Source organism: Micromys minutus (assembly GCF_963924665.1).
Source record: "Micromys minutus genome assembly, contig: SCAFFOLD_145, whole genome shotgun sequence".
NCBI classification, from domain to species: domain Eukaryota; kingdom Metazoa; phylum Chordata; class Mammalia; order Rodentia; family Muridae; genus Micromys; species Micromys minutus.
This window is the reverse complement of record NW_027667191.1, coordinates 467,092-491,880: the sequence shown is the minus strand read 5'-3', so window position 1 is coordinate 491,880 and position 24,789 is coordinate 467,092. Positions and strand designations below refer to the sequence as shown.

The following is a 24,789-nucleotide window of genomic DNA, read 5'->3' as shown; positions in this document are numbered from 1 at the left end:
TAATAAATGAAACCGAAGCTTGATGGTATACACCTGTAATTTCTACACTCAGAAGACTGCAGCTGAAGGATTATAACCAGTTTGGGCTACTGAGTAGTAGTAATGGTGATGGGGTGGGGAGGAGACATAGGAAGAGCAAGCCAGGTACAGTAAGTCATACCTGTAATCACAGCACTCAGGAAGCTAAGGCAAGAAGATTCTGAGTACAAGCCAACAGAGGCTACCTAGTTATGTAGCCAGACCCTATCCCAAAATAACCAGTAGCCAAAACAAGCAAGTGCAACTGCCTTTGACAGACTCTTAATCAGTCTCATCACTGTACTCATATCCAGATGTAAAGTGCTACCTTACCTTCACTTAATAGTTATAAGAATATTTGTTAGGTAAAACAAATATACAGTGAGTTAACTGGTGGTGCACATTTTAGTCATATGATATAACTCACAATGTGACACGAATGCAGGGAAAGCAGCCTGTGCCTGCTCTAGGATAAGGTAAAATGAACTTGGTTCAGGCCCATTTCTAGCTCTCTTCTCAGTAGCTTTTTCCTTACCTAAGCCATCAGTTTTCTCCTCATGCTTTTACTTACAACTTAAGACCATAGTAAAGTGGAATCCAGGGACATCTGTATTTAAAGGGGTTTCTCCATAAGAAACCAATGGGACATTCTATTGGTTTGAATGACAAGAGCTTGTGACACTGTGATATCACTTGCAAAAGAAGGTGGACCATTAGCTTACACCATACTAAATATTAATTTGAACTAGATTTTAAGGGGTTGGGAATTTAGCTCCGTAGTAAAGTGCTTGCCTAGAAAACCCTAGGTTCGGTCTACAGCCCTGAAAAGAAAAAGAAAAAAAGAAAAAAGACAAAATCGATTTTTAAATGAACTTAAACATAAGACCAAAACTATTAAACTCTAAAAAGAGAAAATAAGTGAATATTTTGACAGTGGATTTGGCAATAATTTCTTGGATATGATATGAAAGAATAATAACAACAAAGTAGATAAACTAGAAAATATTCAGATTTAATACTGTGAAAGCAGAACAGAGCCCATGACAGGTATCAACTGGAGCAAAGGAGTAGGCGATGGACTGTGACGTGAACTAATGATATAAGTGCATGAAAATTCTATAATAAATCCCATGATTCTTAATTAAACTTTGGGAGAAAAAGGGAAACTAGAGCTGAAGAGATGGTTCAGCAGTTAAGAACATTTGCTTCTCTTGCCCAAGACCAAGGTTTAGTATCCAGCATCCACAAAGCAACTTGGACCCATCAGCAACTCCAATTTTAGGACATCCAGTAACATTTTCTGCCATCTACATGCACACTGTAAACATACATACATGTAGCCAAACACTCATATGCTGAATTAATAGTTATCACTACTCAAATCACCCTGCCAGTGGCAACAGCACACAATCTTCACCACCCACCAAAATGCTCTGGATTCACGAATTAAACACACACACACACACACACACACACACACACACACACAGCCTTCAATTTAATAATCTTTAAAAGGACAATGGCAAGGCACATCCAAACCTCCTAAAAACTAACAGTGTCCCCTCCAATATTCCTGAATTATTACTTATTAAAACCTATATCCCATCCTGGCAGTCATGGACACAGGCCTGCAGCCCTCCTGCGCCATGCTTTCGGACTCTTACATGTTTGCTGCATCTCTGCCTCTCTGTCCTACACTTCACAGGCCAGGACCTTCTCTTTCCCTGGCAATGTTGATTCCCTTCTCCTGTGGTTCCCTTGCCTGGAAAACCTAAAATCCTGCCTCTGTTTCCCTGTCCAGCCATTAGAGGCTAACAACTTTATTTACCAATTAGAGCCAACTAGGGGTAGGGAATCTAAGAGACTTACAGGCAGGTGTGCAGTTCCATGTAATTTTAGGAGACAAATTAACACAAACAGTATTACAACCAATCCACAACACTCATACACATGAAAAATTTACGTTAAAACTGCATCAAATCACATAGTAGCGAAAAGATAACCTACAAAATGGAAGAAAATTGTGAAATCATATATTCCATAAGAGATTAAATATAAACTACTAAAAACAAATTTTATCATTAATAAAAAAGTAATCTAATTAAGACAGATGTGATGTATGGATCATGAAAACAAGCTGTCAGTTACCAATCATACAAAACCCCAAGGAGATGCCTCATCCCAAATGAATGGCCACAAGGGTTCAGGGTGTCGGAGAGAGTCTAAGTATTGAATCCAGGGTCATGTGTACCGTAGGCAAGTGCTCTACAACTTAGCTAAATCTTCAGCCCTTGGTTTCCTTGAGTCAGAGTCTATGTAACCCAGATATCCGAGAGTTCCTGATCTTCTGCTTTCATCTCCCAAGAGAGAAAATAGGTGAGAACATACTTCTACTGTGGGGAAGAGCATGGTAGAAATCCAAAGCATTACAGCAGCATTACATTATCTAAGTCCACTAATAAGTATATACCCAAACTCAAGGTATATGTGGTTCTCCGTGAAAATGTGTCGAATTGGTTCCCCGGGTCTCTGATCTGGAAGGAAATGGACAAAGTTTTAACCACTCTTATAAGGGAAACAGGAAGGTTTGGGTGGATAATACAAGACTGGTAGCCGGGGTTTTGGGTCTCATCTGCTACCATGGCAGCACCTATGCCAGTGGCAGACGCAGCAGCAGCAAGCTTCGCTGATGTCATGAGCCTGACTTACAGGCCAGTCCAAAGAACAGTGAAAAAAGATTCTGATGAAGGGTCCTGGAGAGAAAACTCTTTTCCATGTATTACAGCTCAGTCAAACAGACACTCATATTAGGATAGGAAACTTACACTTTTTTAGGAGTGTAATTTAATAAAGCATTTTATAAAAATTACACAAAAGCAATTTACAAAGGCATGTTTGGCACTCAGGAATGGTTAAATAAATGGAGTACAAACCCACAGGCCTGATACTGAGAATGTCTGTCCTGTTATTTTTTCTTTTCTTCACATTTCCTACATCTTTAATAGGGTACAGAGTTGGCAACTGTAAATTATATTTCCTAGGTGCTGCTTAATTCAACAATATTCATGTGACTAAGTTGTGGCCAGTAACATAGAACAAAGACCACAGGCAAAATATCTGCCATATCTTTATTTTTTTCCCTTCTAGTACTGAGAGTCAAATTCCTATATTTTTAAAGAAAATTGCTTATTAAATATCAAGAATGAATTTTAAAGTGTAAATGCCTAGTGTTGTAAATTGTCTTATTTTGGCTCCCAGAAAGCCATGCTTCCAGATCTGAGGGTTCCTGAGGGCTTCAACTGATAAGAGTTGCCTTGTAGCCAATGGCCCAATGGCTGACAAAAAGACAGAAAGACAGGGAAAGGGACTGGGAGAGAGTGGAGAAAGAATAGAATCACCATGACCCAGAGTTAGAAGAACTGGATTCAGGAGCTCTAGGAAAGAGAGCATCCTACAATGTAGGTAGAAGGGAAGAGGACCCTATTGGAGGAGTGGGGATTTTCGCAGAAGATAATACAAATTTAAAAGGTGTTTGACCAGGGATACCAGAGGGAAATGTATGCTGGCTGTTGGGAGGATAAGAATTGTCCAGCCATTGAGCTTAATCAAGACATATCAGAATTAGTTGGTGCGTATGCGAGCTCGGGAAAGTGAGAGCACGTGTGAGTTTCACTCGCAAATCCACAGATCTTGGGTGGGTACCATGACTGCACTACAGAAGCCAAAGCAGTTTAACTAATTCACGGCTACAATCTGGTATAATGAGGACCCAAGTGAGGTTCCCATGAACCTGGGCATGGGGTGTACACAGCCCAGCCAGCCAATGCACAGTTTATTCAGAGATTCAACTTTTAAAGGCGAAACGGGATAAAAACTTGCAGTTTCTAGTTCTTGCCAGCTGCTGTTTCCCTAATAATAGCATATCTTGGTTCAAAGTGACCCAAACCTCCTGCAGACTGAGACATCTGTCAGCAGTCTATCTTTTAGCTGTGACTTCCAGCATCAGAGAAGAACCACAAGGGGGGAGGAAGATGAAGGGAGGAAGATGCCACTGTAGGTTACGTTATTCATGAAATAATAACCATGTGGACTGGTTAATTGGAGTTAAGAGCAGCTCAGACAAAGCAACGGAAATTATATAGTGAGATTATTGGCTGGGAAATAGACATAATAGTCAGAGGATCAATATCTGTCCAGCTCTTGTGCTAATTAAGGCTTATTGTAAATATGAAGGTTGTGTGTGTCTTTTATCTTGAATGTAAATGGTCAAAGGCAGGTTTGAAATCCCAAGTTGAGAGAAAATAATTTTTACAACATACATATAAACAACTCTACCCCCACACACAAAACTAATAAACATAATTTTTTTAAAGTTGGTTAAAGCACTTGCCATCAAAAATTAGTATCTAAATTTTATCAACAGAACATATGTTGTAGGAGTATGACCTCCCCACTCACTGTCCTCTAACTTCCATATATACACACTAATACATACACACACACATACAGAGTAAATTAGTGTAAATGTATATTTTTTTTCACATCATCACTTTTTGGCCCAGACCCACTTTTGTCTTTGGTTTACTTAGCTCCCTTTCTCACATCTACCTCTCCTCCTCTCACGTCTGTCATGCTTGCAAGTGTGTTTCTCCTCCTGTAATATTCATGTTTAAATCTATACTAAACTCTTTATAAGCTACAGTTCTGGTGACCAGACAGATAGTCCCCAGGGTAAAACAAACTTGCTATGCAATCATGAGGCCTGCAGTTTAAATCCTAGCATCCTGAAAACAGCAGTGACTACAGCTTCCAGGACTCAGACAACATCTTTTTAGACACAAATGATGAAAAACAGCCAGTAATTTGGAGGAACATACATGTACAAACATATGGCAAAAATTGGAAATCTTTGTCCTTTTAAAATGTAGCTCACAGAAGAGCTAGGACCTGGGTCATGAATCTAAGGGAAGTAAGTAAAAATCACTGTTCCTTATGTACCATGTGACCTAACCAAATACTATTATCTCTACAAATATGTTTCTTTCTCAGTGTGTCTAATTTAAGTGGTGCTTTTAAATATTAAATGCAAAATCACTTAGCAAAGTGTCTTTGAATGTAGTCCATATGGAGTAATTTACCAATAATGATTAAATTTTGGAATAAATGTTAAAAACACAAGCAGTGTTTCATGTTCATTTTTAAGTGTCAGGCACAAGGCTTAGAATCCTATGACTTAAAGTTGAGATGAAGGTATAAGAGGAATTACAAAAAGCCATTTTGTCAAGGACAAATGCTAAGTAAATATACCTAGTATTACCAAAATATAATTACCATAAACAGAGTCTTAAGATTGTGAGAATAACTCGACTCATTACTTCACAGATTTTATTATTACAAAGATATGGTTTCATTTTCATAAATGATAAAGGAAGAAACAACAGATTCGGAAAAAGAAAGCAAAAATGCCTATGTTGAATATTTCTAGGTTGCTTTGTGCTCCAACTTGAGAAGTAAAATGCAACATATAGAAAAAAACTCCTTGTACAAAATGGTAGAAAACATCACACTAAAGATAACCAGATGACTCACCTTCCTGAACATTTCAATAAACTAGACGGCCCTGAAATCTAGCAAAAAGCCCCAGTAAGTTCTTCCATTATCACAGTCATATTTTCAGTAGAGCATCAAAGCAAAACCTAGGAAAGCCATTCAGGTGGCTTTCTCATTCTCAGCAATTTATTTTTATTTTATTCTAGAAACACAGACAAACTACTTCTAAAGTCAAATAAATTTTGATAGACAACAGAATTTCACTCAAAAAAAAAAAAAAAACCAAATACGAACAAATTACTTTTTGATCTAATGACAAATCAAAATATTGTAAGAAGATGAGCAATGGCAACACACCATTAATCTCAGCACTCTGGAGAGAGGTAGGTAGGCAGACCACTTGACTTTGAAACCAAACTGATCTATGGGCTACTCAGAAAAATTTGGGGATTCAAAGAAAAACTCTGCCTCTACAGGAAAGGAAGAAAGAAGGAAAAACATAATTTTTACAGTTTGCTTTGTTTGTTGGTTGGTTGGTAAGGATCAGGCAGATGCTCAGTAGGTAAAGTGCCTCCTCCCCAAGCATGAGAACCTAGGTTCAGATCCTTATCCACATAAGATCTGTGCAGTGCTAAACCTTCCTCTCTAACTCCAACACTTTGACTCAAAAGAGACAGATTCTAGAAGTCATCCAGTACAGCCAAAATGGCAAGCTCCATGTTCAGTGAGAAATTTAGACACAAGAACTAAGGAAAAAAACAACTAGAAGACATCGAACAGACCTCTGGCCTCTAAGCAAATATAGAAAACTCAGACCTATGTTCTTTAGCATGCATTAACTCAATTAACCACTGTAATGCTACGAAGTGGGTAATACTATAGTCATCATATACAGTTGAATGAAATGAAGCACCAGAAATCACTGACAAGTCCAGAATCGTGCAAACAGCAAACAGTAGCAGGCAGGACCTGGACTGAATAAATCAAATGTTCAAATTAACTACAGTATTCACTTAGTTGACAATTTATACAAAGAGTTTATAAGGTTCCAGGCACAGTTCTAAATACTAGAGATAAAATTATGAATAAAGCTAATATAATCTCTACCCTGTAGTTAGGAAGAGCCAAAAAGTCGAATGGGAATAATTGACAAGTAAAAAGTGTATCATAATAAACACAAAAGAGTAAAGGAAAAATATTTAACTTAATACCAAATAAAAGAGTCAAACAACAGGAATTGAGATACCTGCTTCTATTTTAGGAACCAGGAGAAATTCTCTCAATTAAAGAACAGTAATAGAAGAACAACTACCATCAATCAGAAGAGGTGTCCAGCACATCTGTCTGGGTTGGATCCTGAAGCCCAGTAGTGAGAGTCATGGGGAAGGCTAAGGTTAAGTTGGCAGCTGCTCTGACGGCAGGGAGAAGGAGCTTAGATTCAGTTCTGCATGCAATCCAGAGCCATTTGAGGATGTTGAGAACAAAAGGTTCAAACCAAGTTCTTTCTCAAAAGATTATTCTGATTTTTTACATGAGGAACAGCAAGCAAAATAAGGACACCTGCGAGGACACTAATCAAAAAGTCTAAGGAGGATAATACTAGAACTTAACACTTGCATCTGAGCACAGTTTACAAGGAGATGAGGTACTTAAAGAACCTGCACTTCTCTCTCAATTATCACTCTTCTCATGCTCTCAAGCTCTGTTCAAAGAATATTAATTTCTAAAATATCTATTAATATCCACATTAATGTTCCAATTGGCACTGTTGTTACTAAAAAAGAAGTAAAAAGTGTTTTTGGTTGTTTGTGGTTCGATATCCTGTTTAACTTATTCTATGATTTATTTTGGTCTTCATTTATGATGGATCTAACTAAACAACCCCTAACTGGTCGGCACCTCACTGTGTAGATCAGAGATCCTCCTGACTCTGTTTCCTAGAGCTGAGAATAACCAAGCGCTGTTTATACTATGATTGACAGTCCCTTATATTGTAATAAAACACTAAGAATCACACCAGCCTTTAGGAGCCGGTTCCTTAGGTCCCCCTTGACTTGTTTTCTTCTCGTGATATTCTCTCTAGCATACCAGGCCCTGGTCAGTACACAGCTACAAGAGTATGACACGGAAAAAAACATAGTACCTGTAGATTCACAGTCTTATTAAACATTTTTCACTGAAGAACTAATTTATTAGTCAGCTACCCAAAACTGGAAAATGATGTCTTCAAAGTATGAATGAAAAGCGTAGTTAACTCTCTTCTTCACTTGCTTGCCTTGTGGGACTAAACAGCTGTTAGACACCTGGACTTCCATTCACAGCTGCTGCTGACCATTCATGAGGAACTGGACTACAAAATTTTAAAGTCTTTGCAGATTTCTATTCAGTGCTGTGAAAAGGAAAACATGAGAAGCTAAAGCCTATGCCAATGGGCTAGTGAATGAAAACTTTTTGAAGCTGAAGAACATCAGTTAAGAGACAAACTGAATCCTGGACTTCACGGTGGACCTCATCATCTTGCAAACATATGCAACAGTTACATGAACACATTTGAGTGAACTAAGGCTAGAGATGACTCAGAGTTCAGGCCAAACTGAAGAAGAATTTTAAATCATAGACTAATAACCCCAATAAGACTCTTTGTGTTAAAGCTCTATGTTGGGACTCATTCATTTTGCAACTACTTTAGGTAACAGTACAACAAAGTTCTTGTTGTTGAAAATAAAAAATCATCTGCAGAGGCAAGGCTTCAAGAAAAGAATATGCACTTAGCCAGTGAAGCTACTTGAAATAAAAATATTTAGATAAAAATGTGTGAGCACATCACTTCTCAGCCTATTGGCTAAGATCAACTGTAAAATGTATGAGCGCAGACCTGGAGAGATGGCTCAGTAGCTAAGAGTACTAGCTGCTCTTTCTGGGCAAGTTCAAATCCCAGTACCTACAGGAGAGCTCACCACCATCCACAACTCTAGTTCTAGGGCATATGATACTATTTTCTGGCTTCTGCCAGCACCAGGCATGCACATGTACACAGACATATGTGCAGCCAAAATATTTATACACATAAACTTAAATTAATAAGCAAAAATAAAACAAACCAAAATATGTAACTATGCAGGCCAACTACAAAATAAAGTAACAATGATTATCATATCAAAGTAACTATCCAGACTTACATTCTCATTCCAGCAAACAATGAGGAGATCCACTGCAAAGGATCTGTTCACAGTGCAGTTCATGTCTGACTTAATGTTGTATCCTAAATCTTTGTGGTATCTAAATCTAATTCTATCAAGTTAACTTGATTTTTGTGTTTCATTCATTCACTTCTGAATGTGAATGAAATTTCACATGTTTAGGAAATGTTAGGGAGATTGACTCAGAAAACAAAAAAGCCCTGAGAGATTTCAAAGAAGAAAATAGTGGTGAGACAGTGAGATAGTGTATAGAAGCCCAGATGTCCACAGCCTCCCTGCTCACCTGTAAGTTCTCTTTTATCTCATTTTCTTTGTAACTGTGGGAAAGAACCACAATTCCACATTAAAGATGGTAGTGAAGGGCAATCTGAGTTGGGCTTCGATGATGTTTTTTTGCCATGTCACAAAGAACTGGATCATTCAAAAAAACTGGGGTACTTGGATATACCCTGGAAGAGAAGGCAGAAATCTTTAGTTTCAAACGTTGAAAAACTTTAGGAGGCTTCTGAACTCATATGGTGCCTACTCAAAATCAGGGGTCATCAAAGAACAAGCAATATTTCCACCACTGAGATATCCTAGAAAATGCAAGTTCTATCATCTCTGTGCAAGTTCGAAATCAGCTTCTGAAAATCGAGTTTATAGTACTGAAAAGATTTCGCCAATACTAGTGATTGAAGTAAATTCTCTACTGTCCTTCTTACCATTGCTTAGATGGTTGAGAACCAAGAACACAGTAGGCAACTAGAACAATGAATGTCCTTTGACTTGCAGTAATTCAACAGCTTGCTCTGGTTCAGGTAGAGATGGCATTACTCCTGTAGATGGGCAAACAAAGATATATGATTATATGAGATGCTAAGGTTAATGGAACAGAGAAATGTTAAAGATTAATTAAAGAAGGGGTGTTGTAGGAACTCCAATAACATACTCTGTAAAAATAAAGAATGCCTACACTTAGAGGCACATTCCTATATTCTTCCATACCCTGGAGAATCTCCCTCCCTCCCTTCCTCAGTTGTCCCTCTTCCAACTGCTCACCTCCCTCCCACTTGGCACAGATATCCACTGTTTCAAATAACATTTTCTTTTGTTCATCACCTGGAAACAGATTTTCGCCCGGCTGGAATAAAAACAATCTGCTTGAGGGTCTGAATAAAAATGGGTGTGTCATAGGAGTAGCTCAAATTTGAACACTAAATATTCACTAAGGGGAGCACCATTCTGTGTATTTATATTTACAGAGTGATTTGCATATGAAATTATAATGAGTATTTTTATGTGCTTGATTTAGTCTCTTGTATAAATCAAATATATATATAAAAGAAAAGCTTAGTCAAGGTCATACAACCAGCAGAGAGAGACAAAATCCAAACCCATATTAAAGGCTTTTGTCTTTCCACTTCAAAAGCCATTGAAGACTGTATGTTTGACTTTATAAAAATATGTAGGCATTGGAATTTATTAGCAGTGATTGATTGTTAAAAACAGTGACCCACCCCACCCCTCATTTTGAATGTTAGTTTTCAGTTGGGGTTAAGGGAATGAACTTATATATTTAAGCACATTAACTTTGAAAAGTTGTATTTTTCAACTTGAGACAACACAGAAATTAATCTTGAAAGCGAATCCCACTCTTTAAAAACTGAACAAATATGCATTAGTTACCATACAACAGTGTAAAGTTACAAGATCATTTACACAAACTGGTACACACTGACCTAAAAGACACAGAGAAGAAAACAGAGTAATTCAGGAAAAATGGCAAATAACTAGGCTAATCAGTAAGGCGAGTGCACTCTAGTAGACTCAATTCCTGGATGGAGAGCTTCAGATAAACTTCCAAGTGTCCAGCACAAGTAGCACTGGACAGCATTTCCCTGGGCAAAATCCTGTCAGTGTGAGATACCCCACTAAAAGAATGGTAATTCTGTTACACCTGACCCAAGAAAAACGGTAAAATCCTAGACAATCACTTGTGCTCTTTTGTAAACAATTAAGAACTTTGTACAGAGCAGGTTACTGTGTCTAAGGAGAGCCAGCCTGTGGGGGGGGGATTCCCCGCCAAGCCCAAGCCAAGCCCAAGCCAGGGACAGCATGGAGCAGGTGCAGAGCTGGCCCCGCCCACTCAGTGCAAGAGTGTGGCCAGCGCAGGGCCAGGCCTGCCTGTGAGGTCAGGGAGCAGGTGGCAGATCAGGTGGCAGGGTGCGCGCAGGAGGCAGCAGAGGCAGGAGGCGCACGGGCAGAGGGCAGACAGCAGATGCCAGCTCTAGGCAGACTACCTGTGGACTTGCTCCCTGCTCCCTGAGGTCTGTCACCTCCATGAGCACTGTCCCTGCCTTTCTTCTGAATAAGCCTGTAGTCCTGGATCTGGGTGAGGGGACCTGGGTTTCCCAGAGGAGGCCCGCACTGGCACTCCCTCCCCGTGGAGGCCCCTCACATGGCCACAAGTGTGGCCTGCTGAGAGGTGAACTCTTTCCGGTTTCCCAGCCCCTTACACGAGGATAATAAGGGGCAGTTGGTGCCATCCACTGACCAGTGACAGGCACTTTGTAGCAGCCTGAATTACTGGACCCGCAGCTCAACCAGTCCTACCTGTACTCCAGGAAACTTCACTACCACCAAGGAAAAAGAGAATTGGGGATGAAACAGAAAATAGAGATGCCTTCCTTGACCTGAAGAAACTGTACCCCTCCAAATTCCCCCCAATGCTATACAATAGAGGGACTCTTGGATATAAAAGACCATTCATCCTCTAAACAGAAGCTACCATGCCTCTGAAAATATGTCAGTGATGGCAGTCATTTGGAGAAAGACAGTGCTGAGCTTTGTGTCCTTGGTGGACAAAGGGTTGACAAGGATAATTTCTGCTACATCTTTGAGAAGGATCAGCATCTTAGTGGTAAGGACCTGCAAGACTTGAGAGACCGAGACAAGGACAAGTGTTTCAGGAGGGAGTTTAGAGATAGTAAGCGTGTCTTTGGTGAGCACAGAAGAAATGATTCGTACACTGAGAAAGAACCAGAATGGTTTTCAGCTGTCAGTATGAAACCATAGATTTTACTGGCTTTGATGATAAGATTGTAGAGGAGGATCACAAAGGACTAAAGAAACAATGGACTGCCTCTGTGAAAAAAGGCATAGTGGAGTGCAATGAAGGGGTGGATGAAGAGGATTAAGTGGAAGTCATTCTGGCCAAGGAGCCACCTGCTGACCTGGAAATTCCAAGGGATGTAATCTTACCTGAGCAGTCTCCAGGAGAATTTGACTATAATAAATTTGTTAACCTTGATAAGGTGCCACGCATGGCTTCAATGATAGATGTTCTGAGAAAAGGAACAGTCTCTGCCAGCCACTTCAGTAGGTGGGTCTCTAACCCAAGCTGGTCAGAGAAAAAAATCCAGCAGCCTTGGACCAACACCCCTTGAAGAACTTGAGAGGCTGGTAGGTTTAGAGCAAGCCGTCTTCTCTCCTGGACAGAACTCAGAGACTTATTTTGCTCCCATGCCATCAGAAGACCATGCTAAAAATAAAATAGACATTTTAGAAATGCTACAGAAGTGCTAAAGGAATGGTTAAGTGGTTAAGAGAACTCTGACTGCTCCTCAAGAGGTCCTGAGTTCAATTCCCAGGAACCACATGGTGTCTTAAAAACATCGGTAATGGAATGCACTGCCTTGTTCTAGTGTCTGAAGACAGCTACAGTGTACTCATAGACATAAAGTTAAATTTTTTAAAAAACAACATTAAAAAAGGAATGCTACAGAAAGCCAAATTGGATTTTAAACCTCTTCTTTCTAGCCTTTCTACAAATGAAGAAAAACTTAAAAAGAGCTCACATTTAGGGATTTTACTTTCAGTGGAAGAGGTAGAAGCTGGGCTGAAAGGCTTGAAGGTGGAGCAGAATATGAAGAATTCAACTCCCTTCATGGCAGAACATTTAGGAGACTCTGAGTGCTGTGATTAGCAATCAACAGCTGAAGAAAGATGGTGATATGACTGCATTCAACAAACTAGCAAAGGCAAGTGAGACTTTGCCTACCCAGCCCAAAGTCAGTCACTTGTTAGCCCCTGCTGAGATTCCGGGCCAGTCTTTCTCTCAAAACATCCTACACGTGTTTCAAACTCAAGAAGCCTCAACAGACTACCTTCATTCAAGGATATTATCACCAATCAGGACCCCAGCAACTACTTGGATATCCATTCCTAGGCATGTGCAAGCCCATGAGTCCTGTCTCAGCCCAGATGAGTCAGCTAGAATGCAGAAAGTTGCTTTGGAGGGGCTGGCTCTACCACCTGACCTTCCTGTACAGACAGCACCCTCCTACCAGCCTGGTTTTAGCAAACCGCAAGTGGACAGAACCAGAGTTGGGCTCAGAAACAGGCAACAGTTAATGTGAGAGTCACCAGCACCCATGCACCGAGGAAATTCATCTTCCTCTGCTCCTGCTGCCTCCATCATGAGCATGCTTTCTCCTTCCTTCACCCCTACATGTGATCTGCAATGTATATGAAAGCAGAGAGAAGAGCAAGGAGGAAATAGCTCTTGAAACATTTGTTCCTGGTGATGGTAAAGAGGATACTCAGAAGGCCAACGAAAAGAATCTCCTGTCATCCAATCCCATACCCAATACTGATCAAGACTCTTCTATGACAAATCTTAAACTTTCGACAATACAGCGGTCTTCATGCTCCACTCTGCTGTCCCAGACCAACCCTTACACCAAAAAACAAGATCACAGACCTAAAGCAACTGGGCAGAAAACAGCTACCCTGGCATCCCCAATCCCAGGAACACCTTTTCTCTGTCCTACCAACCAAGTTCCCCTTTACCCTCACGTTCCTTTTGTTCAACCCATGCACCAGCATTACCCAGATTAGTCCAAAGGTACATCTACAGCATCTTCCAAGATTCCTCCAAGGTGTGCTTCCTCCTGGGATACACTTCATTACAGTGACTATCTGGCTCACTCCTGGGTCAACCTTTGTACCCTTTGGTCTCTGCTGCTAGTCACCCTCTCTTAAACCCTGGGACCTCTCTGCATTTGGCAGTGATGCAGTGTCACCTGCCCTATGTCTTGCCAGCAAGAATGACACACGGCAACAGGATTCTTCTGCAAACAACCATTATTGTACAGCACTCTTGAGCAGGGGACTGCCGAGGAAGAAATGTGCACTGCTTAAATATGCCCAGGAGACACGTGCCGCTTCCTGATTGGCGCGCCCTCCAGTATCTCATTAGCATACCCCGAGAGCAGGCTGTGACATTCATGGTATATGAGCACAACAGCTCTGTTTGCTGAAACATCAGCAGAAAGCCGGCGCCATCTATTGGAGAGGCACAAATGGCTTCCAACATTTCTTTCTTTTATCTTAAATAAAACATGGCCAATCAACCATCAGGCTGTTGTTGGACCTTTAGCGTTCAAGACAATGATCAGCAATAATTTTGGGTAAAGCACCCTCCTGCGTACAATGGGAACGAGCCCTGCAGGGTGCAAAGGCTGCCTATGTGTAGGACACCCATTCCTGGTGCAATGTCTCAAAGTCTCAGGGTGCAAGGGCTATCCAGACACAGACCCATCACTTCTCCTTAAGCATACTAAGCCAAACAGAGGGAGAGGTGCCCATTTCGAGTGCAGCAAGAGCTTGTGCTATGACCACTTTGTCACCTTGTTTTTGAGTACAGAGTTTGCACACCATCTAGAGCAGAAACACAGTCCATCCGCACAAAAGCATGCCAAAAACTAGCTAATAAGGCAAAAGTTCTATTTTCCACTAACCCTGCTATCTCAGTGTCTTAGGGCAAGTAAGGTACATCAAAGGTTTTATTGGTGCCAAACAAAAAGGAAATAGTTTTGCATAATGGCGAATGTGCATTGGTTTTGGAAACACCAACAGAATCTCCCAACTCGGTTCTGCTTGAATCGTCATGCAGGACAGGCTCATCAAAAGCATGTAGAGCAGCATTTTGTTCTGGTAGCACTCAACGTGTTAGATGTTCTGGGATCCAAATTGGGCTTTCTTCTTCCTGTGGAAACACACAAATAGCTCCCCTGGATCGTATTAAAATAGAATCCGGGCCTTTGCAATCTCCAGTGAGGACATCTTTTTATTTTACTAACTCTTTAGGTGGAACAGGCCATTGTCCATGGTGCTCGGCAGCTGAATGGCCATGAGCATCCAAATTTTAAAAATTTAAGGTAAGAAGTAGAGTAGAAATGGCTATTTTGGGTGTAGGGGGCACCTCTTCATTTCCCCCTTTTTGTTTGTTTAAATATACCTTCAGGGTGCAATGAGCTCTTTCAATGATGCCTTGACCCTGAGGATTATAAGGCAAACCTGTCAGGAGTGAAACACCCATGTGATGGCAAAATTGCTTGAATTTTGCTGAAGTATAGGCAGGACCATTATCTGTTTTTAACACTTTAGGTATGCCCCATGCACTCCACACTTCAAGACAATGAGTAATAACATGAGAAGCCTTTTCTCCCTATAAAGGAGAAGCAAAAATGACTCCTGAACTGGTATCAATGGACACATATACATATTTTAATTTTCCAAAGGAGGGAACATGGGTGACATCCATTTGCTAAACTTGGAGAGGCTGAATGCCTCGTGGGTATACCCCTACATGTGGGGTGGTGGCAAAGACACTGCAGTTTCCACAGTAGAGAACTATGTCTCTGTTGTCTTTTCTGGTGATGGAGAAACGCCTACTTAAGGTTTCAGCTGTCACATGAAACAGAGAATGGAACTGGGTAGCGGCCTCCACAGGGGTCAGGACTGCAAATGCAGTAGCTCGGGTGGCAAGATCTGCTAAATTATTACCTTGTGACATTGGACCAGGTAGGCCTGAGTGGGCATGAATGTGCGTGGTTTAGCAAGGAGAACGTCTGGATAACAGCTTCTGCTGAATTTGCATAAATATGGAAGCAACTGAGCTCCGAGTTTTAATTAGACCAGCTCCCTCCAGGGAATTAATTGCATTAACTACATAAGAGGAGTCTGAGACTATATTAACCAAACCAGGGAAAGCATTTAAAACTTCTAGAACAACTTGACATTCATCCAACTGAGGGGAATTTTGGGCAAACTGTTTGGTTACTACTTTGCCTTTATGCACATATGTGCCTATCCCTGTTTTAGAGCCATCAGTATATACTATGTCACCTTTTGTAAGAGGAACTGCACTTGTCACACGGGAAAACACGAGAGGCTGATAGCATGCAAAGGTCAAAATTGGGTTTTTAGGGTAATGATTGTCAAATGTCCCAGAAAAGGCACATACAAGTATGGCCCAATCATCATCAACAACAGCCAAATTCTGTAACTTTTCTGCAGTATATGGAATAATTATTTTTTCTGGATAGGTACCAAAATGAGTAACAGTAGCCTTTAATCCACTCAAGGCAAGTTTTGCTACGGCCGAGAGATACCATTAAATAGTTTTGGCCGGGGAAGCCTGTGGATGAGTCCACAGCAAAGGACCTTTCTGCCATAACACTGCAGTAGGCAACTTCTCAGTCTGTAAGACACAGCTCAAAAGGTTTACCAGGGTGTATTATGACTATCTGAGCTTCAGCCAAGGATTTCTCTACCTTCTGTAAGGCTGCCACAGCCCCGGTGGTCAGAGATCGTGGGGATGTTAACTGTTGATCTCTTTCAAGAATATCCAACAAGGGTTTTAGTTTAGCAGTAGAAATCTTTAGGAATGGCCTAAGCCAATTAATGTCCCCTAGGAGCTTTTGGAAATCATTTAATGTCTGTAAATGATCTCTTCTGATTTTTATTTTTTGAGGTATATCAAATTCTGGGTGAACGACGGCTCCTAAGAACCTTCCCATCTGTGATCGCTGAACTTTCTCTGAAGCTATCGTTAACCCAATGTGCTGTAAGGACTTAACTAAATCATCAAAGGCTACTTCTAAGTCTTGAATATTAGGGCCACATAAAAGAATGTCATCCATATAATGAAAAATGGTCAATGACGAGTATTGCCTTCTAATAGGGGTTAAAGCTTGTTGTACATACAGCTGGCACATAGTAGGACTGTTTGCCATTCCTTGTGGGAGAACTTTTCATTGGTATCTTTTATCAGGTTCTACATGGTTTATGACAGGAAGAGTAAAGGCAAACTTCTCTTTATCTTTGGGATGTAATGGGACAGAGAAAAAACAGTCTTTAAAATCTATAATAATTATCTCCCACAGCTTGGGTAAAGCTGACAGAAGTGGGAGACCTCGTTGGAAAAACATAAACTGTTGCATTTGTGCATTAATAGGTTTGAGATTATGTAAGAGTCTCCATTTGCTTGATTTCTTTCTTATAACAAAAATTGGAGTATTTCAAGGGGAGCTAGAAGGCTCCAAATGTCCTAACTGTAATTGCTCCCTTACCAAGTGATGGAGAGCCTCTAAGTTTTAAGAGGAAAGAGGCCACTGAGGAACCCACACAGCATCCTCTGTTAGCCATGGTATGGGCATAGTCCCCTCAATGGCCCCTAAGAAAAATTCAAAGCACTTCGATCAAATTTTATGGTGGGCTGTATGGGGTCTGTAGGACCTTGATGATGTTTGCTGATGCCTCTTCCGGGGATATACTCCATATCAGTCATCATCCCTTGAGCAGGCAGGGAATAATTATTCATAAGTTTAAGGACTAGTTCTGTTAAAATGTCTCTTCCCCATAGATTAACCGGTAGTGGAAGGACATATTTTGTAAAAGTCCCTTTCTGTCTCTCAGGGGCTTTCCATTTTAATGATTTCGAGCTGTTAGCAGGACTGGCTTCATAGCCGAGGCCTTGTAATGAATGGTAAGATTGAATAACTGGACACTTAGCAGTCCAACACTTAGTAGATTTGACACCTTTAATCCCCGCAAAACAAGTTTGGCTACGGCCAAGGGACACCATTCAATAGTTTTGGCCGGGGAAGCCTGTGGATGAATCCACAGCAAAGGACCTTTCTGCCATAACACTGCAGTAGGCAACTTCTCAGTCTGTAAGATACATAACTTAAAAGATTGAATAACTGGCCACTTAGCAGGCCACCACTTAGTAGATATGATGCTTTTGTCTACCCCTGTGTCCAAAATTTCTTCAAAAAGTTTTCCTTCAATCTCTAAATTCAAGGTTAGTCATTTATTAAAGTCCACCAAGAGATAGGCTGAGTCAGTTCTTGAAGAACCGAAGCCTTTGCTCTCCCTTTTCAACCTGCTTGATGCAAATTGGGTGTGACAACTGGGGAGGATAAGTAATTGTGCAATCTGATACCCTGGGGAGATGGTAAACAAACCCCACTGGGAGGAGCACATAATTTTTAGTTGGCCTTCATAATCTTGATCAATCACCCCAGGGTGTACTACCAAACCTTTAACGGTGGCAGATGTGCACCCTAAAAGCAGCCCTATTGTATTAGTGGGTAATGGTCCATGAAAATCAGAAGGGATAGGCTGAACTCCCATTTGTGGAGTTAGGACAATTCTGGTGGTGGCGCAGAGGTCCAATACTGTGGAACCCGGATGGGGGCCCCGCTGTACATTTTTTGACACTTCTAGGGGCCTTCCAGTGAAATCTTTTACTGATCTACATTCATTAGCCCAATGCTTCCCTTTCTTACACTTAGGACACAGGCCAGGAATACTCTTAGGGTTGAAGCCAGAGCTCTGACTTCTACACTCTCTTTTCATATGACTAGGCTTCCCACATTGAAAACAAGTGACACTCCTCCTAGGAGGACCAGGCCGCCGCTGCCCCTGTAGTATGGCAGCAGCTAAGCCTGCATTAGTTAAGGGTCCTCCGATCTCTCTACAGGCTTTAATCTAGGCTTGTAATCCTTTAGCCTTCCAGGGGACAATGGCATTATGACATTCCTTAGTGCATTGTTCAAAGACCAGTTGCTCTATCAAGGGCATAGCCTGTTCTTGGTCTCTGAACATTTTGCCCACTGCTTCCATCATGCGGGCCACAAAATCTGAGAAGGGTTCACTTGGACTCTGAATAACTTTTGTTAGATTTCCTGACACTTCTCCCTTATTTGTGAGCACTTTCCATGCCTTCACGGCACAAAGCACTATCTGGCCATAGACTTCCTCGGGGTAGGCTGTTTGGTTGACTGCCCACTGTCCCTGTCCTGTCTACATTTCAAAATTCCAAGCTGGCTATCGGGCGACTGCATTGGCACCAGCCTGGGTCTGACAAGCGTCATGCCAAAAGGCTTTCCACTCAATGTATTGTCTCATACTTAGGAGACAAGCTTTAGTAACAAACTGCCAATCAGTAGGGGTCATTGCTATTGTAGTTAACCTCTCTATCTTGGACATGGCATAATTAGCGGTGACTTTATAAGCTCGGACTGACTCTGCCAACTCTTTAACTTTCTTATGATCGAGGGTGTGATAACTACAGACAGCATTATCCTCCTCGAACTCGGAAAACATTTGCCTGAGGGCATGGCATGTCTCCGGTGAACCAAAGGAGAACTCGCACTTCCTCTCTGAATAAGGTGGAGAAGCAGAGGCCACCGTGGCAGCTGCTTTAAGATTTTCAGTTTCGCTGCAGGAGTCCTCCATCCTGGATGATATCGCTCTGCCTCATATTTTGCTGCCTCCTCCTCTAAATCTTTCTCTTTAGACTCAAACAATTTATCCTCTAACTCATCTGCCAGCTCTAAAACTTTTAGCTCTTTTAGTGGTTACAGAGTATCCTCTCCGGGGAACACGTATTCGTTTCCGGGGCTGAATTTTTTCCTCTCCCGGCAATCCTTCTAGGGGGGAAGTCTTTCATCGGTCTTTCCTCCTTTCAGTTTTCTTTCACTTTCATTTTGTATTCTGCTCCATTTCTGACATGCTCTAGACATGCCTCTCGGAGCCTACTTGTTTTAATTTTTGTTTCTTGTGCGCTCCCAATTTCACTCTGACATGCCCTCTTGGTGCTGCGTGATAACTTTCTGTCCTGCCTTAATCATGGCCTCACATTTCTGATCCCGCAAACATAATCTAACTAACTTCCACAGCGATATTGTCAAAACAGTCACCACAAATGCAAGAAATAACCCCTCTACTGCCAGAGAGAATCCAAAAAAGGACATGTCTCTTGGAGCTTACCTATTTAATTTACCTTTTCGCAGTTCTGATTCCACTTCAATGGACTGAAGGTTCCCCTTGGGACTAGCGATGTAAAGGCTTCCTGGGATTTTCAGCACCACTTGTCACGCACCCTACATCTCACCAGCAAGAACGATGCTTGGCAACAGGATTTTTCAGCCAACAACCTTTATTGTACAGTACTCTTGAGCAGGGGACTGCTGAGGGAAAAAAGTGCACTGCTTAAATATGCCCAGGAGACTCGTGCTGCTTCCTGATTGGTGAACCCTCCAGTATCTCATTTGCATACCACAAGAGCAGTCTGTGACATGCATGGTATATGTGCACAACAGCTCTTTTTGCTGAAACATCGGCAGAAAGCCAGCGCCATCTATTGGTGAGGCACAAACGGCTTCCAACAATGCAGGAGCAGCTACAGTACTCAGTTCTGCATCCTCCAGGATCTAGTTCCCAGGCAGCAGCTATCAACATTCAGACTTCTCAAAATGTAACTAGCTGGTCAGGCCTTCTCCATATGCACGTCCAGCTGGACCATCACACCAACCAAAGAAGCAGCATCCCTGTGGGCCTTGCCAAATGTTTTGGATCTACATTATGACTGAAGGCTGTTAAATAAATGTAGGCCTTGGAACATTTGTTGCCATCATGCCATAGCCAATGGATAAACTAACTTGTTGAATCTCATGTTATTTGACTTCTTTTATACTTCCAATGAATAAATGAAGCAGTGTAATGGGAATAGTTGTGTGGACTTTTCTCAGTGGTTAGCATACCTATTTTAAAGAGTAATACTTAACTTTAAAAAGAATGTTGTTGAAACTCTATGCATGTTATTTAGTATGATGTGCAGAAAACTCTTTAAGAAAGTACCTGGGTCTTCAAGATTCCTTTGGAAACTGGGGAAGAGATCCCTATGGCCATTAAAATGAGAGGGTGATTCTTATACACCATCAATATAGCAAATGGTTTATTTGCCTAAAAGTCATTTAAAGACACTTAAAGTGCATGAAAATTTTATTTACTGTACAGAGTTCTAGATGTATTTATCAAATAGAAAAACCACCCTGGACTTAGTAGTTCACCCATTTTGTGGTTTCCCTTGAAAAGAAAAATAAGTTTTCATTGTTGTGTCGTTCTGTTACACTGAAGGGGAAAGACCTTACTGGGAAACAAGTTTTTCAGATAGGATGACAGTTCCTTCCATCACAACTTATGTATTTACATCCTAAAAGTTTCCCATTATGACTCTGGGATGTATACACAAGACAGCCCCAAATTCACTGTGCTGCTTAACAGGAACTTATTAGAATAGATAAAAAAGAAAAATTGCTGATTGTCTTGTACTAGAAGAACATAGTAAGAGGGGAAAACCCAGTTCTTTTTATTAAATCAAGTACAGTATGAAAATTACAGAAGACCAAAATCAGCAAACAAGTTTTATGAATTACAGGAGTAAAAATGTACCAGCTGCTTTTCATCAGTCTTTAGATGTTTGGATTGTTTTGTCTTTATTTTGGGGGGATTGTAAATTATCAGAGGTTTTCTACCATTTCAGGTTTTTCCCATTTTTTTTTCTTTTTTTACAGTTATGCTCCTCCTGACTTGGAGAAAGTAAACATATGATTCTCTCTTGTCTTCCTTACATACTCCCTATTAGAAAACTTCAAGTTCTTTGTTCCTTTTTTTTATTTAATAGCTTGAATTTAAGAGTTCTCATAGCCATTCATTGGACCCCTGCTTTTCAGGGAAGTGTCTTTCAAATTATTCACACACATGGTCACACACAGAAAATTAAAAAAAAAAAAAAAACTACTGCTTTTCAAATTCAGAATGTGAGTAAAAGACATTCTTCATCACCAGAGGGATTTTATTTGCTTCCTGGTTTCTCTTTCCATGAAGGAAATTGATTGTGGCAGAGAAGCAGGATGTCTTGGTGTTTTCTTTTAAGTTAGAATTTAAGTGCTTTCTCAAATAGAATTTATCTTTGTCATTTCGGAGCAATTAAGGGTTCCTTCAGCTTAGAAGACTTGGGGCCTCCTATGTCTACTGACATTTTCTTGAATTCTCAAAGACCTGTGGACAGCTATCTGTATATTTTTAAGTTGCCCATTTCTCTCTTGAACACGGTTTGATTTGTATAGTACTTAGAATTAACTTCCTAGTACTTTCTGAGCAGCTATTTCATATATTTTTTCCAGCTCCTCCCTATTTTCCTTACAAGAGATCTTCTGACAAGGAATGTGGCTGTTATGTTTACTGGACCATCAACATAAATGTTTTGATTCATCCCTGTTGGTCTCTGAGATATGTAGACTATTACACCACTCACTAGTTATTTTTTAAATAATTTTTAGGTAGATACATTCATACTAGGATGCGCTTATTGCCACCTTCCTCATCTTGAAAGCAGGTCCCAGTTCTGAAATTCTTAACTCCTTAAAAACTTGATGGTGTTTCAGCAGAAAAAACTAGCCAGAACAAAGGGAAACTGTTTATGAAACTGAAAAGTAATAGCAAACTAGATTGGATGGTTACAAATTTCAGTTGTTCTGTATCAGGTGAATTTTTGTGCTCTTTTCCCTGTGTATGGGAGGTGGTTTTGTTTTTCTATAAAAATCTTTTATTTAAAATAATAATAACAATCTAATAGAGCCTACATGGTTCAAATACAAAATTGTCAGTCCTGGAAATTTTTCTTTTATAAAATGTGAGTGAAGGGTTGGAGGAAAGGAGCAGGAGAAAAAAAAAAGAGGCGGTGAAAGAGGATGAAGAAGATGAGAATGATAAAGAGGAAAAGGAGAAGGTGAAGAGACAGTAGAAGAAGAAGAAGGAGGAGGAGGAGGAGAAAGAGGAGAAGAAGAAGAAGGAAGAGAAGAAAAAGGAAAAGGAATAGAAAAAAGTGAAGAATGAGAGAAAAAAGGAGGAGGAGGAGGAGAAGAAGAATAATAATAAGAAGAAGACAAAAGAAGAAGAAGAAGAAGAAGAAGAAGAAGAAGAAGAAGAAGAAGAAGAAGAAGAAGAAGAAGAAGGAGAAGAAGAAGAAGAAAAAGAAGAAGAAAAAGAAGAAGAAGATGAAGAAAAAGAAAATGAAGAAGAAAAAGAAAAAGATGAAGAGATAGAAGAATAGGAAGAAGAGGAATGGAGAAAGAGGAAAAAAGAAAGAGAAGAAGGAAGAAAAGGAGGAAGAGAAGGAGAAGAAGAAAAAGAATAAGAAGAAGAAGAACAAGAAGAAGAAGAAGAAGAAGAAGAACAAGAACAAGAGCAAAAAAAAGAACAAAAGGTAAAAGAAGAAAAAATAGAAGAAGAAGAAGTAGAAGAAGTAAAAGAAAAAGAAAAAGTAGAAGAAGAAGAAGAAGAAGAAGAAGAAGAAGAAGAAGAAGAAGAAGAAGAAGAAGAAGAAGAAAAAGAAGAAGTAGAAGAAGAAGAAGAAGAAGAAGAAGAAGAAGAAGAAGAAGAAGAAGAAGAAGTAGAAGAAAAAGAAGAAGAAGAACAAGAAGAAGAACAAGAAGGAGAACAAGAAGAAGAAGAACAAGAGAAAGATGAAAATGAAGAAGAAGAAGAACAAGAAAATAAAAGAAAAAGAGAAAGAAGAAAAAAAGTAGAAGAAGAAGAATGAGAAGGAAAAGAAGAATAAGAATGAGAAAGAGAATGAGAACAAGAAAGAGAACAAGAAAGAGACGAAGGAGAATGGATAAAAAAAAGAGTTGAAAGAGTAAAAGGTGGTGAAGGATATAGAGGAAGAAAACAGAAGGGAGAAGGAATGAAGGAAGAAAATAGGAGGAGGAGGAGGAGAGAAATAATGAGAAGAAGAAAGAAGAAGAAGAAGAAGAAGAAGAAGAAGAAGAAGAAGAAGAAGAAGAAGAAGAAGAAGAAGAAGAAGAAGAAGGAGAAGGAGAAGGAGAAGGAGAAGGAGAAGGAGAAAAAGAAGGAGAAGGAGAAGAAGAAGAAAAACAAGAAGAAGAAGAAGAAGAATAAGAAGAATAAGAAGGAGTAGGAGAAGGAGAAGGTGAAGAATAAGAATGGGAAAGAGAAGGAGAACAAGAAAAAGCAGAAGGAGCCGAAAAAGAAGGGAGGATGAAGGGAGGTGGTGTAGATAAAGTATGTGAAGTAGATAGAGGAAGAAGAGGAAGGGAGGAGTAAGGGAGGACTAAAAAGAAGAGGAGGAGGAGGAGAACAAAGAAAAAAAGTAGAAGAAGAAGAAGAAGAAGAAGAAGAAGAAAAAGAAGAAGGAGAAGAAGAGGAAGAAGAAGAGGAAGAGGAAAATGAAGAGGAAGAGGAACAGAAAGAGGAAGAAGAAGAACTACAAGAAGAAGAATGAGAAAAGAGGAAAAAGAAGAAGAAGAACAACAAGAAGAAGAAGAACAAAAGGAAGATCAAGATGAAGAAGAATAGAAGAAGAAAAGAAGAAGAAAAGAAAAAAAAGAAGAAAAAGAAGTAAAAGAAGAAGAATGAGAAAGAGAAGAAGAATAAGAATGAGAAGAAGAAAAAAAACCAGAAAAATAATGAGAAAGAGACGAAGAATAAGGGAGAAGGAAGGGGATAGGAGGAGGAAAACGTGGTTGATGAGATAAAGGAAGAAGAGATAAAGGAAGAATAGGACGGGTGGAGGAATGGAGGAAGAAAAAGAGGAGAAGGAGGATGAAAAGAAATAATGAGAAGAAGAAAGAAAAAGGGAAGAAGTAGAAGAAGAAGAAGAAGAAAAAGAAGGAGAAGAGGAAGAAGAAGAAGAATGAGAAGGAGAAGGAGAAGGAGAAAGTGAAGAATAAGAATGCGAAAGAGAAGGAGAACAAGAAAGTACAAGAGCCGAATAGGATGAAAAAGAGAAGAGGAGGAAGAGAACAAAGAGAAAAATAGAAGAAAAGAAGAAGAAGGAAGAGGAAGATGAAGAAAAAGAACAGAAGGAAGAAGGAATAAG

At 40.2% G+C, this 24,789-nt stretch overlaps 1 pseudogene across 1 annotated transcript; it reads left to right on the top strand.

The window, feature by feature from the left end:
• Window positions 1–10,689: 10,689 nt before the first annotated feature.
• On the top strand, window positions 10,690–20,472 carry LOC308416200 (eukaryotic translation initiation factor 4E transporter-like; annotated as a pseudogene). The gene is made up of 4 exons: window positions 10,690–10,724; window positions 11,618–12,326; window positions 12,535–13,828; window positions 20,281–20,472. The product of its transcript is annotated as a eukaryotic translation initiation factor 4E transporter-like (transcript).
• The last annotated feature ends 4,317 nt before the right edge of the window (window positions 20,473–24,789 follow it).